This window comes from Mustela nivalis (assembly GCF_964662115.1).
Source record: "Mustela nivalis genome assembly, chromosome: 11".
In the NCBI taxonomy this organism is placed as follows: domain Eukaryota; kingdom Metazoa; phylum Chordata; class Mammalia; order Carnivora; family Mustelidae; genus Mustela; species Mustela nivalis.
Window position 1 is genome coordinate 80967907 of NC_139030.1, and position 18002 is coordinate 80985908.

An 18002-nucleotide genomic window follows, 5' to 3' on the forward strand; every position below is an offset into this window, starting at 1 on the left:
TGTAAGAACAACTAAGGTATACACAATATGAGTTCTTATAGAAAATTAATTTGTAATTTCCTAATTATTATTTTTACCACCCAGAGAAATAGCATGAAGCAAGAAATGCAAAGAGGCTTTTTTTTAAAATAATTTATTTAGCAGTATTAAGTGTAGACAGAAAAGTGAAAACCTTAAAAAGCAGCACAGAAAGATGCTCCTGTCTTCATCATTATTACTGTATAAACTTGAAAAGAAAAAGATGCGGAGGGATGTTAATAGCAGCTATCTCTGAGCTCTGCGTGGTGGGCAATCTTAGCTTCTTTGTGCATATCTGTATTTGCTCACTTTTCTGCAGTAAAGATGTAAAAAAAAAAAAAGTGCAGTATCATTATAACAAGAAAGAAGAATGTACTTGTAAATAAAAACATTGCTGTTGTTTTAGCTCAATCTTACCAAAAGATGCCCTCCAAACTAAGGCCAGATTCTCTATGATTTTAGGAAGATTGACAAAAACTCCAAGTAAAACAAGGGCAATTTGCTCAAGACTAAGCAAGGCACAAAGAAAATCCTCTCAAGGATCAAATTTTTTAAGTCATTTATATTGTTTTACTACATTTTTCCTTTTTCTGAATTTTGGTGGTCATTGGGGTCTCAGCCTAATTATGGAATCCTTTTAGAGAAATTATTTTTTTCTCATTTTATAATGGTATTTTAAGAATAATTTGTAATTATAACACAGTATGCAAACAGAAGATGATCCTAAGTTTATTATTAAGTAGGTAGAATATTTTTGTTTGCACAATTTTTGCATTAGTAAAATCTATTTTTATAGAAGGACAAAAGGTCCAGTCTATCATGTATATAACTACTATACTGTCACTGAATCTTAACATACTCATCAATGTATAAAGAAGGCCATCCAATACACATAGAGTTAGAGCTCTGTCTTCTCTGACTCCACTCACTTGCCAGAAATTGATCTTTTAAAATACTGGGACTTTTTGCCTATATAATAAATTGCTATTTGTTTCACATCAGATAAAGAAAAAATTCAAACAACCAGACATTTTTAGCAGATAAATAACAACTAAATAAAACTGTTAATGAGAATTTATTTAGGAATTTATTCAGGAATTTATCCTACTTACATACTTATAAAGCGACATAAACTTTATTTACAATTGTGTTAATTATAAAATTATTGGAAACAGCAAGTAACTAGAGACAACCAATATATTCATCAGTCCTCAGTCGGCTAAATTAAAACATTAAGGTGCAACCAAATGATAGAATATTATGCTTTCCTTAAAAAGATACCGGTGGATCTCCAAGATATATCATTAAGTGAAAAATATAAATTATAACCCAATATATTATAAGATCTCATTTGTGTAAAACACAAAAGTGTATACATATAGGTATATCTATGCTTTAAAAGTATCTCTAAGAACACCTTTTGGGTGTTGTTATTTATTTATTACTTACAGTAAGTCTTCTTTTGGGAATCTTTCTATACATGTCTATGAATACATGTGTATATATATATACACACACACAAACACACATTTTAAGGAGACACATGGATCTTTCACTCGTGTATATATATATATACATGTACATATATATGTGTATATATATATTTTTTTTTTCAATTTCTTTAGAGAACTCTAACACATACCAGATTCAAAGAAATGTAATCCCAGAGAAGCTAAGAAACCCAAATCATGCAATTTCTCAACTCTTAGAAGTGGCCCCTCCTCACAGTAAAGTGTTGCAAGGCTTGGAAAAGGGTTTAGACACATGCTCCTAGCACTTCTACTAGAAATATTACTGGGAAATCTGTTTATGTTAGCTGCTTTTCTTCTTTTTTGTTTCGCATATTCTTTAAAAAAAAAAAACCCTCACATTTGTCCTATAAAATAAGAGCTACTGTTTACTCTGTTCCTGCTCATTCAGTGTCTATAAGTATATATAAATTGTGTGTAAAGGTTTGCTTATACATAAATGGGTTTGCTAGAACATGAAAAGATACCAATTTTTAACATGCATGCCTCCAGTCATGGCACATAACTGTAAACCCAACAGACAACACATGCATTTTTGCAGGTGGGTTGTAGATCAAAAGACCAGCCAAGCAGCAGTTGGGATAGGAGTGCCAGGATGGGGAATTATCTTTGTTCAAGTTGTTTTAATAAAATCTCAGAATTTATATACAATCCTGACGTTAACGTGGTGGGATGTAAGGATATTTTCAAAAGGAATGTATCTTATCGCTCATAAGGGAAGCCAAAGACAAAAGAAAATATCTAGGAAATGCAATTTTTCAAGGCAGGGATTAAGAACTACACTCAAACTTTCAGAAAAATGAACCACTTGATGATATCGTCCAGTGGAAACATGCAGACTATGAGTACATATGCAGAAAAATGAGCAGTGAAAATTGTAACAGAACAATGCTTTCCACCACATGGCTTCATTTGATCCATCCATCTCCATGAGGTAATAGTAGATCCTGTTTCACAAATAAGAACTGTGAGACTTGGAGGCTCTGGTAATTTCAGAATCCTAGACTCTGAATCAGGATAATGCACTTCCTTCCGCCCAAGTCTCCCAAATGTTCTGCTTTTCCTGGCTATTGGTTTCACTGTGTTCATTACCTTCCCTGCAGTCCCAAGACAAGACTAATAGTATTCTTCCCAATCAAAATGCATTGTTATGTGACCCATGGGGTAGACTTTTTCTCTCTCACTGTCCCTTTAAAATATTCACTATCTGGAGGATGGTACTTCTGGACCCAGAAGCTTCTGATGAGGGCTCTGGAGGACAAGGTAGTGGCTAGGGAGGGAAAGAGACCCATGCCTCTCCCTCTTACAAAGCTGCTTCATGAAACTTTGGTCAAAGCCACCTTGCTCAGGACTACTTGAAGAGTTAAGTAAATCTCAAAAACAAACAAACAAACAACCCAAAGTGTGCAAAACCATTTGGTACAGAGGGTGATTTTTTTTTTTTTATATTGAATCTGAAGGTCTTTAAGTGAGACACACACTCACCACAACTCCCAGCTTACACTTGGCTGCCTCCAACATTCACGACACATCTGCGGCCCCGGAAGGCATAGAAATTTGTAGCTTCCGAAGCAGGTCTTTACTGCCAAGTCACTGGTGTTTATTCCAAAGTTGCACTGAACAGGGAGTATAGGGAGAGGGTATGGGTTCCAACATTGCTCCCCTCGTCTAGATGCTCAGTTCCCTGAGCTTCAGTGTGGTTAAGATTTCATGTCTCACTGTCTTCACTATGGTTAAGATTTCATGTCATGGGGATTAACCTCATAAGGAAGCAATCTCAAGCTTTCAGAGGATACTGAACTTGGGTCTTCCTTGTTACCACCTACAAGCTCTCCCTCTAACTGTGTCCCTTCTAATAACTCCTCCTTTATCTTTTCCCAGTACTTTTCATCCCTCCCTCAAGAAATAACCAGATAAATCAATAAGAGAGAATCTGGATTGAGTTTATGCTATATGCCAGGCACTATGTGCTTTACTATTTTATGTAAAGCTCAAGGGAATTATTAACCCTATTTTACATATGAAGAAGCTGAAGCACCAGGCATAGAATGGCATTCTGATGTCACAAACTATGGGATTCCAATCCCAACGGCCAATCCTAGCACCCTTTCTTCTTTCAACCCTAGCCATGTATCTTCTGCCTTTAAAGAGGAAAGAGCTGCATTCAACTCAGGTTGTGAAAGTCTGCCCCAGGAAGGGAAAGGAACTGGGGGTTAAGGAAGGGCAGAAGAGAGAGAAAGTGGGAGACTCCTTAACTGCAACCCTTCACCTATGCCTCCTCTGTGGAAAAGCAAAACCAAATGCATCCACCAACACAAAGGCTTGTTTCATTCTGAAAGTTGGACTGGTGGTCTAGAATAAAAATTCATATTCTTCTCATTAACCTAACTTTGACTTTATCTCTTGCAAATTAATATCCTAGTCTAATGAGGCCCAGAAAGCATTCTCCCTTTTATCTAGATCACATCATGGATCATCCCACATGAACCAGACAGTGAGTAATGCAAGGCCTGAATATCCTTCCCAAGGGAGGAGGCAGGGGAAGCAAAGGGAGAAGTTGGGGAAGAATCTCCGTGCTCTCTTTTATAATTTATTATACGGTACATTTTATTTGAACATTGATGTCTTCTAAATGTCAGGTCTTTAACATTCTACATAAAAGAAGAAACAAGACACCCAGAAAATGCATCCTATGGATCTCAAAGGTGGCTCTTTCCCTGTATGTCACGAGAGACTAGCTTCCTTCATGGAGGCAGGGAGTTTGTGGGTCATTGAGAAAGGCTGCTAAGTGACCAGAGCTTATTGTGACCTAGAAGTCATCTCTAATGGTAACTACAGAGGTTTAGAAAAGTTAAATAAATGACTAAGAAAAATGAACAAGGCATACATGCACTCATACATTTGTGATGTACTCAGGGTAGAAAGCCATTCAAAGCTAATTGCTAAGCAAATTAACAGATGAACTGAATTGCCCAGAAATTATCATTTAGTATGGGTAACATAATGCAGTGTATTAAATACAAACTATTACTGACCCTAGAGGAACTTTTATTTAAGGAGGAGGAGAAATTATGCCTTAAGAGCATTCATTTTTTAGGCCCTTTACCATCTGTTTGGGTGAAAGACTATATAAAAGCCAGTAATCACCATTATCACCAATTATCTGTCACTAGAAATTTCTTTCAGTTTACCATTAGCATTAAATCTGAAGTAAGAAGCAGGCTTATTAAATCCTAGAATGGATTTTTATTCTCTGTAGAGACATGTAGCTTACAAAACACTTTTGATGTTCTTATGTCGAATCTAAGCCCTAAAATATTAGCATCTAAGCCAACGTACTTCTGTGCATGGGCCTGCCTGTCCGGGCCTCATAGTGAGAGGGCTGTATAACACGAGCTCAGTGAGGTGCTAGACTCGGGCAGGTTCCAGCTGGGTGTTACCAGGTAGCCTCTGACAACACAGTAGTAACACAGGAGACAATCTCTGGCATGGATTTTGAAGTCCCTGCAACTCTAGGGTTTGGTGATTCTAGGCCCTGAAAAGAAAGGTAATACATGTTTACTAGATGGTGAATAAAACTTTCACTCACTTACCCTCCTACATTCACACAAATGCTTAACACAATGTCAACCCATAGAAGAACCTTGACAAACATGAGTCATTGTAGTTGTAATAGAATGGCTCTTGGTTTCTTGGCTTGACTTAATCAAATTGTTTCCAGTAATCTAACTTTATTTTAAAAGAGTTGGGGTATCAGATAATCTATCTTTCTCAAGAGCTTCATAAGCAAACTCGTATTCCAGTTGCCTTATACCTAGATTGTTTCATGCCATGGCTTGATTTCCCTCTCAACACACTGAAAGATCTAATTACCCTGCTCCTTGACTCTGGAGTTAAGAATTTACGCAAGAACGAAAAATATTTACTAGAGAAGCATGAAAACTTCTCTCCACGATGTGTCTTCTTACCTAATGGACACTCTGAAAAATCTAGATGCTTCAGCCAAATGCTTAATACCTTTGACATTCTGTTACCACCTGATATTTCCATCCTTATTACCTAGTTGTTCCCTACATGAACCTTGGTTTTGAATCCAGACAATACAGTGATCCCCAAACCTCAAAGCTTAATCTAGAAAATTTACTATAACCTCCTCTTCCAGTAGTAAATTTTTTCCATATTCTATGCACACTTTAAGACTGTGGTAGGTATGTCTCAGAAATATGTCTTCCCAACCTCCCTTTCATGAGAATTGCCAGGATACACCCCACACACAATGCTAGGGCTGCTAAAAGAGTAGATGTAGGTGACAGTGATTTTATCATGTGTTCCCATCCTTACTCTCAGTTGCATAAATTGTGCAGAGTAAATAGCTGACCCAAACTGAACCAATCAGATGCTTTTCCTGGGAATCTGGAATTAGCAGTCAGTTCAACACAGAATGTTATATAAAAGCCCATCTAGGGTATATTCTTGAGTCAGTACGATGTCAACATAAAGCCATGTGCCAAAGTTATGGAGGATTAGAGACCAGGAATAAGCAAAGAAATTTGGTTTTCAAATGGAAGAGATCATGCCTGTGAAATTATGCACAGAAGAATTATGCCACCACTGAAAGAAAAAGGAGCAGTAGTCCTTGGCAGCTCCTGGGGTGCAGCTCTGTTCCTCACTGTATCTCATCGATGTGTGTGCTCTGTTTCTGAAAAATAAACCTCCCTTTCAACTGGAATTAATTTGAGTGGATTTCTGTCCCTTACAAACATTGAGTTTTGTCTTTAAAAAGACATCCTTGGGGTGCCTGGGTGATGATGTCAGTTAAGCATCCGACTCTTGGTTTGGGTTCAAGTGATGAACTCAGGGTCAAGAGATCGAGTCCAGTATCGGGCTCAGTGCTCAGCACAAAAGCTGCTTGAGAGTGTCTTACCCTCTCCCTCTGTCCTTCCCACTCGTGCTCTAAAATAAATAAATAAATAAATAAACCTTAAAACAAACATACAAACCACCCTCACTCAGAGGTCTCTTCCGTGATACTTTCCTAAGTTGTCCCAAGTGGAACAATTCTTGCTTTACTATGCTACCTTGTCAAGACCTGCCCACTTGTCTGTTCTCACTGCTTTCTAGTCACTGCACCTCCTCCTGGAGGCTTAACCCCACCAAAGTCCTAGTGTAGATAGTGTTTTATTATCTGAAGAACTGTTCTCATTCAATCGCCTAGCACTGCTCTGATGGGAGTGAAAGCGGTCAGACTTGAACTTGTTTATGTGACCAAACTTTTATCTTTGTTCTTGTTTTGATAATTGGGTATATGAGAGCCTACAGAATTGATCTTATCTTGCCATGACCAGTCATTTTCTGAAACCACAGTTCTAAAGCAGGAGTTTTGCCAGACCTCCTTAATCTTAGTAACCTTGTGGTTTTAAAGCAGTGGTTTCCAACTGGGCACGTTTGTCAATGTCTGTTATCACAACCGGATAGGAGAGGGGTTCCACTAGCATCTAATGGGTGGAGCCCAGAAATGCTGGTAAACATTCTGCTACACACAGGATAGCCTCCCACAACAAGGAATCACCCAATCCAAAACGTGAAAAATGTTGAAGCTGAGAAACCTTACTTTTAGTACTGAGCAAATGACCTTGAGCAAGCTACTGAACAACTCAGTGCTTTAGAATTTTCCTCCAGAAACATACAGATATATTTCTTGCATGGTTATCACATTACCTATTGCACTCCCTTTGGAGCCTTTAGTACTTTGTCATAATTATGTTTGTATGAGGAAAAAAACTTAAATAATTACGCCTTATCTAACTATTCTTTCCTTATTTAAGACTGCACAATATACAAAATTTTATTATCCAGTCATCTGTCAATAGACACTTGGGTTGCTTCTACATTTTAGCTACTGTGAAGAATGCTGCAGTCAACATGGCTTTACAGACATCTCTTCAAGAGATACCCTCAATTCTTTAGGGGTATATACACAGAAGTGGAATTCCTGAATCATACAATAATTGCATTTTTAAAATTTTTTTTAAGGAACAGCCATATTGTTTTCCACAAGGCTATCTTATTTTACATTCCCACCAACAGTGCACAAAAATTGCAATTTTTCCACATCCTCACTAACCCTTGTTATTTTTTGTTTGTTTGTTTGTTTGTTTATAATAGCCATCTTTGTAGGTAAGAAGGGGTACCTTACTGTAGCTTTGATCTGCATTTACCTCACGATTAGTGACATTGAGCATCTTTCCTTGTGTTTATTGGCCATTTGAATACCTTCTTTAGAGAAATGTCTATTTAAGCCCATTTTTGAATTAGGTTGTTTGGTTATGTTGTTGAGTTTTAGGTGTTCTTTATATATTCTGAATATTAATCCCTCATCAGATATATACCTTGCAAATATACTCTCCCAGTCTGTGGGTTACCTTTTGATTCTGTTTATACTGCCTTTTGGGGCACAAAAGTTTTCATTTTTATGAAGTCTGATTTGTCTACTTTTTCTTCTATTGCCTGTGCCTTTGGTGTTACATCCAAGAAATCATTGTCAAATCCAACATTATGAAGCTTTTGTCCTCTGTTTTCTTCTGAGAGTTTTACAACTTATCCATGGCCTCCTCTCATTTGTTTTCAGTGCTTTACTTTTCCAGATAAAATCTGCAGACAAAGTGTCCTGGGTAAAATATACACAGACTAATCACTCATCTCCAAAGGTTTGCCTACCTGGATATTTACATACATGAGTTAGGGTGTCACTTGCTGCAAGAAATAGAAAAACCATTTAACACAAGTACAAGAAAATGTGGGTAAATTAGATAGGTTCAACAAATGGCTAAACAAACAAACAAACAACCAAAAAACCCCAAAATGTGAAGCAATTCAAATGAACAAACATGTTTATGCTTTGCTTATTCAACATCCAAAACAACTATTTCCAACTGATGGCAGAATCTCTTCAAAGTGATGATTTAAAGACCAAAGCTGCTTCCTTCTTGTACCATCTTTAATAAGTTCCATTTGCCTCCAGCTGGTGAAAGGGCAGAGAGAATGGAGAAATTGTATTTGCTTCTTAACCACCTTGGTTTAAAAGTGACATGCGTAAATTCTACTTCCAATACTTAGTTACCTGGCTCTTCCTTGATGTGGGTAGCCAGGAAATGAAGTCTCCGATAGCAGAGCTGCTTGCCAATAATTTTTCTATCCCTGCACTATCCAATATGGTGGCCACCTGCCATTTGAAGCTACTGAGCACCTGGGGTGTGGTTCATTCAAGTTGAGCTGCATTATAAGTATAAAATGCACACCAGATTTTTATATTATTTAGTATGAAAAGAAGGATGCAAATATCCCATTGATAATTTTATATTGAGTACATATTGAAATGACAATACCAGGGATATGTTGGATTAAATAGACTATATTGTTAAAATCAATTTCACCAGTTCCTTTTTATTCTTTTACCATAGTCACTAGAAAATTTTAAATTACATACATAGCTTACTTTCTATTTTTATTGGATTGCGCTGCTATGGAAATTAGCCTCTTCTGTTACACAGATTATCTCATAGAATTAAGATACAGAGTAAATTTGGGCTGACAACAGAACTGGAAGAAGAAATCTAAAAGCTCCGTGGAATTAAGATGTGTGCTTTCTTTTTTCTTTTCTTCCTTTTTTCTCCCTCACTGGAACCACAAGGTCACTGGCTTCTGTCTGGATACCTTCTGATTTTACTCTTTTCTCCTCTCTCTATCTTTCTTTCATCCCTATTCCAATTAGCTGCTGCCAGAAAGGTGAGGTCAAATGACTTGCCTCCCATTCGCTGGAAGCAATGGGAACAGGTTCTCAGGAAGAGGGCAAGGGTAGGTCGTACAAACAGACTGACATGTTTGCTCACATCATTTAAAATATGTAAATGCTACATGAGCTTGGCAGCTGTCAACATTCCCCAATTTTTATACTTACTAGATTATACTTTTTTAAAGGCCTTCAGTAAGAACTCTGTGTTGAATAGATGACAAATTTTAATCTGAGGGTATACTGTTTAATTCATGCCATCACCAACGAAAACGAGTAACTAATCTTTTTTTCTGGGGCTTGTACCAGTGCCCAGAAATAGTCAAACTCTCTGACAAGCCTTGAATTTTCAACAGTGTACCCTGGGCTCAATGTATATTCATATAATGTCAGATCCAGCTCATAGGATAAAGCTTGTCAAACAATAAGCAGAAATTATATGAGGGTACAAAGTTAATAAATGGAGAATACACCACAAAATGTAATCTCCTATAGTTCTAGAAATTTTTAATTTTAGTGCTGTTCTCTAGAGTTTAAAAACTGTCTCCAAGGAGCCCCTGTTAGAATATACATACAAGATATACATGATATGTATGCATCATATATATATGTCATATATATATGTATCATATATATAACCTAGAGAGATTATCATATGGCTTTGTACACCAAGGAAGCATTTATATGCTGGACATTGCCCTAAATTTATTATCACCAATAACAATTGATCAGAAATGGATTTTTCAGATTATTATCTTCCGTCCAGCAGAACAAGAACAAGAACAAAAACAAAACAAAGCAAAACAAAAACACGTCCTTAAGTAATAGGATACAGGGTAGTAACAATTGTTAAAAGATGAGATTTGGTTAGCTTCAGAGTATGTCCAGGAAAGACAAGCTTTAGAGGGACCCTTCAGAAGAACACGATGTCACAGTGCAGGCCGAGCCTGTGGGCATCTAGGAGGGCAGGGGAAGTAGGAGATAGTGCAGAAAGAGAGGACAGCAGTGTCACAAATACACATTTTGCCTCCAACTTCCTGACGGAACTTGAGCTTACACAATGATACTATTTCTGCTAGAGGCAATGGGCTTCAAAGTCAGTAGGACTCTCCTAAGTAAGTCTCCAAGGTTCTTCAGGACTCACCTCAGTAAGTGGATGACCTACCAGCAATGAGCTGATGTTTCCTGGGCATTTTTAGGACAGGCAGGATGGGCTCTAAGTTGAGTTGTTGAGGATGCATGCTTTGCTCTTCTGCCTCCTACAAAGCCTGCTCAGAGTCCATTGGGTGTGTAGGTCCGCCAGCACATTGATCCAGGTCAACCATCTGCCACCAAATGTCCTGAGAAATCTAGCCTTTTCCTGGGGAGATTCTCTTTCCTTTTTGCTGAGTAGAGATGAGGTGAGCAAGCTCCTGCTAGCTATCTTCTCTCTCAGCTTGGAATCTAGACAACCCCAGAGGGGCATTTGCCAAGGAGGGGGATGAAGTAATATAATCATCTTAGGTATCTTCCACAACTCGTCAATGGCTTTGAGATCTACGCATAAATCTTGACTGGTGTCATTGGCCTTGTAACTTCCATAACAGGTAGTACTGTTATTTCTAGTACATGTCCTAGAAATTAAACATATATCTTGCACGTATTCACAACATTTGACTAAAACCAGATTATTGGCACTGTGAGGGCAGTGACTACTTCTGTCTTGTTTTTCCTAGTGTCTTTAGAGCTAAAACCTGAGTGAATAAAGGAATTTACCTACGCTCTTGGTGTTGTGTTGTCTATGTTGATTGTACATCTTTGTTATGGTCATTCTTTTAGGGAAGAATAAGGCCCATTTTACTTTATTCTGTCTATGAGAAAGCTGTATCAGAGAACCACTTACTAAAACTTATTTGTTAATAAGCAACTGGGTAAAAACAACTTAGAAATTTTAGTTGTAGATGACAAATATCTGTTTTCTCTAAGGTACCAGATCCTTTTGTTCTCTTGCTTTATGAAAAGAAGTAACATGGAGATCACATAGAGGTAATAAATGGTATTTGCCCAGAACTCTATCATGTTAAAAAAGAACACTTGCCATATCTTATTCATTTTATTTTTAGAGGAACATCTCAGAAACTGAGCTAGCATTATCACCTGTTTTATTACTAACAGAGTAACACAGTCCTATAGTTGTAGTGTAGTTGAGGGAGCATAACTGTGATGAAACCAGAGGGGTGGGGCTCACTAATTATGATGCGCTGTCTACTTTAACTGTGAAATCTGAATACAGAATTTTGCATATTGACTCTTAGGTTACAGACCTCAGATTGCAGCCAAAACCACATTTGTTTGACTCCTACACATACATCAGATCTCAGTTCAAATGTCTCTTCCTCAAGGAAGCCCTCTCTTAATTCAACAGGCTAGGTCAGTCTCCTTAGTTTATGTTCTCATAGCGTTAGGCAGCTTTCCTACACAGAACTTAACACGGTTGTCTCTTAGGAGCTTTTCTGTGGCATAATTTGAATACTGTCCTGTCTCTGTGGCCAGAAAGCATGCTGTTTACTAAGGTATTCCTGGAGCTTCGTACATAGGAACAAATGTTTAATTTTCAAAATGGAGTTGAAAGACCCAGAAGGCATTCAAAGAAAAGTTAAAATTTATAAATTTGTTTTCAGAGAATTTGGGTGTTTATAGTTCAGAAGAATTTTTAAAATTTAAATAAAGGGAGCAAAGAGGTAGAATTTAATTATTACTAAATAACATTATTTCTATAATTACATATGTACACAAAAAGACTGTTTAAAACTTTTAAACACATTTAAGGGGCACCTGGGTGGCTCAGTCAGTTAAGCAGCTGCCTTTTGACTTCGGGTCAGGTCATGATCTCAAAGTTCTGGGATTGTGCCCTGCGTTGGGCTCCACGTTCAATGGGGATTCTCTTGAGGATTTTCTCTACATCTGCCCCTCCCCCCGCTTGTTTTCTCTCTCTTTCTCTCTCTCTAAAATAAATAAATATTTTTTAAAAAATAAATAAAAATAAAAACATTTGAAACAGTTCTTAACAACTATAAATCAGTCATATAATTCAAACTTATTTTTCAAAAACTTTACTTATTTTATGCTTTCTTTATAAAAGCACAGGTTAAATGCTCAATTTCATTAATGTTTCCTCCCTAATATCCTGAGTATTCTATGCTTAAGAAAAAATATTTTTCATTCATATTATCTATAGCAATATGTTTTATTAAACTGACACTGAGCAAGGATGAAAATGGCTAGGAAATTTCAAGAAATAAAAATACTGTCCACTGTCCTAGTATATATGGATTAAATTTATAAGGAACTCTATACTACCACCTACTTTAAAAAGTTTTATAGGCCAGGAAGACATCTAAAACTTAAAAAAAAAAAAAGTTAACCAATGAAAGAAAGAAAGCCTACAGGTTTTTCCAACTCTGCTTTGTCCATAATAAAAACTAAGCATGGAAGAGAAGTGTAAGTCATTTAGGTATGGAGAAAAACAGAAGCTAAAAACAAAACATGTCTTATTAAAACTGTCAACATCTTAATGTGGAAGATTATGGTTCATTTCCTTTCAGCCTAAACACTGATAAAAATATTTATAAAGATTATTATTTTAATTTTTATATGCATGTATATGTTGTGTTAAGATAGCCTTAGACAAAGGGAAGAATACCTAAATGAGAAACAGCAAAAATGAAAAAAAAAAAAAAATACAAAACGGGATTCTTTTTTTCAAAGGGAAATTCGTGAGACAATTTTCTTAATAAAAAGACTCCAATAATAAGTAAAAAGTGATTGAGATCTTTAAATAAGAGATTCAGAGCAAGCCCAATGTTCTGTCTGGGGAGAATAAAAAGGTATGGAGATCAGGAATGTTACTAGAGGGAGAAATAAGCAAATCTATAGACCTCTGAAGAATTGGTTTCCCTAAATATGAGTCTCTTTGTTGGTAAGTTGTCATTTCCTTCTCGTGTTATTCTAGCTTAACAGTATAATTTTACCTTAATCAAAAGTTAAGTAGGCTTACCGAAATTCTTAAGTGTTTTGTTTTGGTGAATTCCATAGTTACTATGATGCTGATTCACAGGAGTCTGGCATAAATGGTACATAATGCTAGAAAATTGAGTTTAAAACACACTTCTCTTTTATATTCTCGTTCCCATAATAGAATAGAAAATCCAGTCTGATGCTGCTCTGTTACTGACACTTCAAATAAGATTTAATTAGTTTCTCTGACAAAGCTGTAAATCTTTAAATTAAAGAGTTCAGGAGTGCTTAGCCCCATAAATTCTCTAAGGAAATTTAAATAGGAATAATAAGTTTTAAACACATATTTCTTGGTGCTTTCCATGAGGCAGCCAATGTTGGTCCTTGACAAACGGCAAGCATAAATATACCTTGAATCTGTATGAGTCTGTTTCAGGCATTCAGTAAAATTCCTCCATCCTTGCTAGTGATTACTGGGATTATCTCCCAAATAAACTATTTTCACTCATATTCTTATCTTAGAGTCTTTTTCTGGAGAAACTCAACATAAGAGTATTTGAACCCAGACATTCTGGCCACAGAGTCTGTGTGTTTAATCACTATTATATACTGCTCTTTCTCCCCCAAAATGACATATATTTTACAAAAAATGGTCTCAAGATATGTTGGGAAGAAGAATCTGTTTTCCTTTTTTTTTTTTTTTTTTAAAGATTTTATTCATTCATTTGACAGAGAGAGACACAGCAATAGAGGGAACACAAGCAGGGGGAGTGGGAGAGGGAGAAGCAGGCTTCCTGCTGAGCAGGGAGCCCAAGCCAGGACCCTGGCTTCATGACCCAAACCAAAGGCAGATGCTTACTGACTAAGCTACTCAGGTACCCCAAGTCTTTGTTTTCATTTTGCATCCCAACTTCTTCTTTTAAAAAAAAAAAAATATTTATTTATTTGACAGAGAGAGAGATCACAAGTAGGCAGAGAGGCAGGCAGAGAGAGAGGGAAGCAGGCTTCCCGCTGAGCAGAGAACCAGATGCGGGGCTTGATCCCAGGACCCTGTGATGATGACCTGAGCTGAAGACAGATGCTTAAGCCACTGAGCCACCCAGGTACCCCTGCATCCCAACTTCTTGTCAAGAACTGTGAAGGGTCTGCCAGCAACCAAGTTGGCATGTGACTGTTTGATGAAGTCTGGTTGAAGACACAAGATTCCTGGGTCAGAGATAAGATACTGTATTACACACAGCAGGCTCTAAAGAATTCACATTTGCAGCAGTTTCCTGAGGTACATTTCCTACTGGGCAACATGGACAAGCCCAGATAGATAATTGTATGGACACCTGGGTGGCTCAGTCAGTTAAGTGTCTGCCTTGGGCTTAGGTCATGATCTCAGGGTCCTGGGATCAAGTCCTGCACTGAGCTCCTTGCTTAGCAGGGAGCCTATTTCTCCCTATGTCCATCTCCCATCCTTATATTCACTCTCGCTCTCAAATAAATAAAATTTTTTTTTAAAAAAAGATAACTGTGCATGCAGTGAACTGTGTTCTAGGAGAAAACCACTAAGGTTAGGAATCCAAATTTTTTATAGTAGGCAATGGGTATTCTGATATTTGCTCCAGAGACACCATCTCTGTCTTTCAAGGCTATTAGCTACAAAAAATTTTTGAAAAGATAGTCCATAGTAAAGGCAATAAATACCTCACTTGAAAGGTATGCCAGTAAGCAAGAGATCCACGAAGAATTGTCTTCTCTGTTTTGAAATTAAAAATAAAATTTCATGGTTTTATCACATAATGGAAACACGATTATGTCTTACAGAAAATTGCGAAAACAAAGGACAAAATTTTAGAAATTGTTTATTGTGCCGTTCTTAGTTTTTATGGATTTGTTCTTTCGCTGTCAAGTCCTAAATACATTTTCCTCTGATGTCTACAAAAATCCTATCAGGTAAGTATTTTATAGCTGGTGGAAAACTGGTTCAGAAGATAAGGAGCTTCACTGACACTCATCTAGTGAGTGCTGGAACCAAAAGTTAAACAGAAGATTTCTAAATACAAAGCTGCCAAACATTGGACTACTAGCACTAGAGTAGATGGACAGCTGCCTGGAACTTAAAAGATTTAGTGGCCTCCTTCATTTCTTCAATGCCACATACGCCCTTGCCAGAATTTTGGAAATAGTGTTAAAGGCATGAGCTAGGGTAAAGGGAGAGGTGCAAGCAGAGGAAAGGACATAAATATGTCCATTTTTTTTTTTTAAGATTTTATTTATTTACTTGACAGAGAGAGATCACAAGTAGGCATAGAGAAAGGCAGAGAGAGAGAGAGGAGGAAGCAGGCTCCCTGCTGAGCAGAGAGCCCGATGCGGGACTCGATCTCAGGACCCTGAGATCATGACCTGAGCCGAAGGCAGCGGCTTAACCCACTGAGCCACCCAGGCGCCCCTGTCCATTTTGTTTTTTAATGTTCAACTTCCCTCTTCTATGTTCATTTTTTTTTTTTTTAGTGGTTTACACTGTGTAAATCAGCCACTGCTAAACTTAAAAAAAAAAAAAAAAAAAGTTCCAGAAAAGCCGTGGGTTTGGAATTGAGCTGTGAAAAACAAAATTCCAGAATTATCAGTATGGTAGCACTTTAACTCAAATGAATGCAGAATTTCATGCCTTTTTTTCCCACCAGGGAAATATGCATAATTTAAGTGCATTCAAAAGCTTAAAAGCTCAAGTTACATCATTGGCCATGCTGTTTATAGCATCAGGGTGCCATTGGTTATGACACATATATGACACTCGAAAGAAGTATTTAGATCACATTCTACTACATCAAATTATAATTAAAGTACATTATGGAAATCTGTTACTTCAAGGAATCCTATAATGAATCCATTTTGTTACAAACAAACAAACAAAAGCGACCAAAACAATAAATGCTCTTAGAGAGACATTATGTTTAGTGACAAAAGCTTTGGTCAAAGAGTAGAAAATTATGGGAGTGCTATTGATCCTTTGTGTCATTTGTAGCATACAGTGGTAAATTAAACTAGATAATTTCTAAATGTTCCCAGTTCAGTTTTTCCCTTCATGGAGCTCAGTGGCTCAGTGAGCTCAGACAGATGTGGTCCGCCTCCCAGTTGTGTTGCTTACTGGATACACTCTCTCCTGCAAGTTAGGGAAACTTCTTACATTTTTGCCTAACTGGTAAAATAAGGATAGTAATACACACTTCAAACAATACTTATGAGTATTAAGTTAAATTAGATAACACTTACGAAATACTTTGTCCAGTGCCTAGAACATACTAAGCACTTAATAATCTTCAATCAACATCATTTTTAATTATACATTTAAAAAAATATTTTATTTATTTGATGGGGGGGGGTGGGACTCAAGCAGGAAGCGCATCAGGCAAAAAGAGATGAAGAAGCAGGCTCCTTGCCTGTGTTCCCTGTCTCACTGTGTCTCTCTCGGTCAAATAAATAAAATCTTAAAAAAAAAAAAATTTTTTTTTCAAATCTGCTATAAAGTTGAGAAAACTATGCAGTGACTATCTAGATACCCATCACCTAGATCCTATAATTAACATTTCACTAGAGTGTTCTCACCTATCTGTCTACCCATTCCTATAACCATCCAACAAACCTTTTTTTAATGCATTTCAAATGCAGTGGAAAACATCAGTACTGCATATTGTTAAATAAAGTCCAGGTTTTGTTGGTGGTTCTTTTTTTCCCCATTTGAGGTAAAACTCAACATATAATGAAAATATGCATTTATTTTTATATTCTGGGGTGATTTAAATATTCCAAATTGACTCTTGTGTTGATTTCAATATTCAAAATCAGTCACCAACTATATTTGCTGTAACCTGTAACAGAATGTATTGGAATGACATAAAGAGGGCACTCTTACCTTACAGGTCAGCTGAACCGTAGCAAGTTAGTCTTCGATGTGGGTGGGTGTCATCCAATTGTTGGGGGCCAGAATAAAGCAAAAAGGTTGAGGAAGAATGAATGTATTCTCTCCTTCTTTTCTCCATTTATTTTCTCCTATTCTTGGACATCAGCACTCCTGGTTCTTGGGCCTTTAAACTCAAAATAAATTATGCCACTGGCTTTCCTGGTTCTTTAGCTGATAGGTGGCACATGGTGGGACTTCCTGGCTTCTATATAAATAATCAGTTGCTTATAATAAGTCTACCTAGCTACCTCTCTTCTATTGGTTCTGGAGAACCCTGATTAATATCACCTGACTCTCAGGTTCTTGGCATTCAAGGTTTGGTCATGCATTGTACTAAATTCATTCTGCACACGTTGAGAGCTTTTTCAAAGCAGGGGGTGGTCCAGCAAGTGGTCATGAGGAGCCTGGATGAGGCAGCCACACACAATTCCCACCAGGGTTCTGTCATCTGCTAGTTGTGTGATCCTGGGTAAACCACATCACCACCTGACCTGACCCCGCCCAAGCTAGGAGTATTATTACATTTTGGGACCATTACTTAAAACTGCAAAAAGTAGTTTGCCAGAGTGTTAGGCCTAGACTTGCCAACACATGGCAAGTCTAGGCCTGAATTAGTACCCTCCAGGTGCAGAGAACTCAGGGTGATACCAAAAACTATCTCTAATTTTTCAACTTTTTAGGAGTTTTGTCCTGCAACCTTGTGGTGAATAGTGTGTGAAAT

General features: G+C 37.2%; 1 long non-coding RNA gene across 1 annotated transcript; it reads right to left on the bottom strand.

Moving 5' to 3' along the window:
* Positions 1–205: 205 nt before the first annotated feature.
* Positions 206–17708, bottom strand: LOC309843709. Its single transcript, XR_014300301.1, has 3 exons — positions 17234–17708; positions 4887–5082; positions 206–331 (listed from the first exon to the last, which is right to left on the bottom strand). It is a non-coding gene; the product is annotated as an uncharacterized lncRNA (long non-coding RNA).
* Between the last annotated feature and the right edge of the window lie 294 nt (positions 17709–18002).